Below are 360 nucleotides of genomic sequence, written 5' to 3'. Positions count from 1 at the left end.
CTCCATCACTTGACAACCAATGCTGGTGTGTTTACGTCCCCGTAACTTAGCAGTTCGGCAAAAGCGACCGACAGAATAAGTACTACGCTTACAAAGAATAAGTCCTGGGGTCGATTTGTTCAACTAAAGGCTGTGTTCCAGCATGGCCGCAGTCAAATGACCGAAACAAGTAAAAGACAAAAAGAATAACATTTTGTAGATGATATATACATGATATATATATTTATTACATAAAATTAGTCATTTATAACATGGACAGAATCTTGGCATATATATATGAATTTTATTTACATTAGCACATACTTTTAAACCTGCAAGAAATGTGACATGATTATTTGTTCATTTTTTTTTTTTTTTTTT

This window comes from Octopus bimaculoides, chromosome 15, assembly GCF_001194135.2.
Source record: "Octopus bimaculoides isolate UCB-OBI-ISO-001 chromosome 15, ASM119413v2, whole genome shotgun sequence".
NCBI lineage: Eukaryota > Metazoa > Mollusca > Cephalopoda > Octopoda > Octopodidae > Octopus > Octopus bimaculoides.
The sequence above is the reverse complement of the archived record's forward strand: the minus strand, read 5'-3'. Positions refer to the sequence as shown.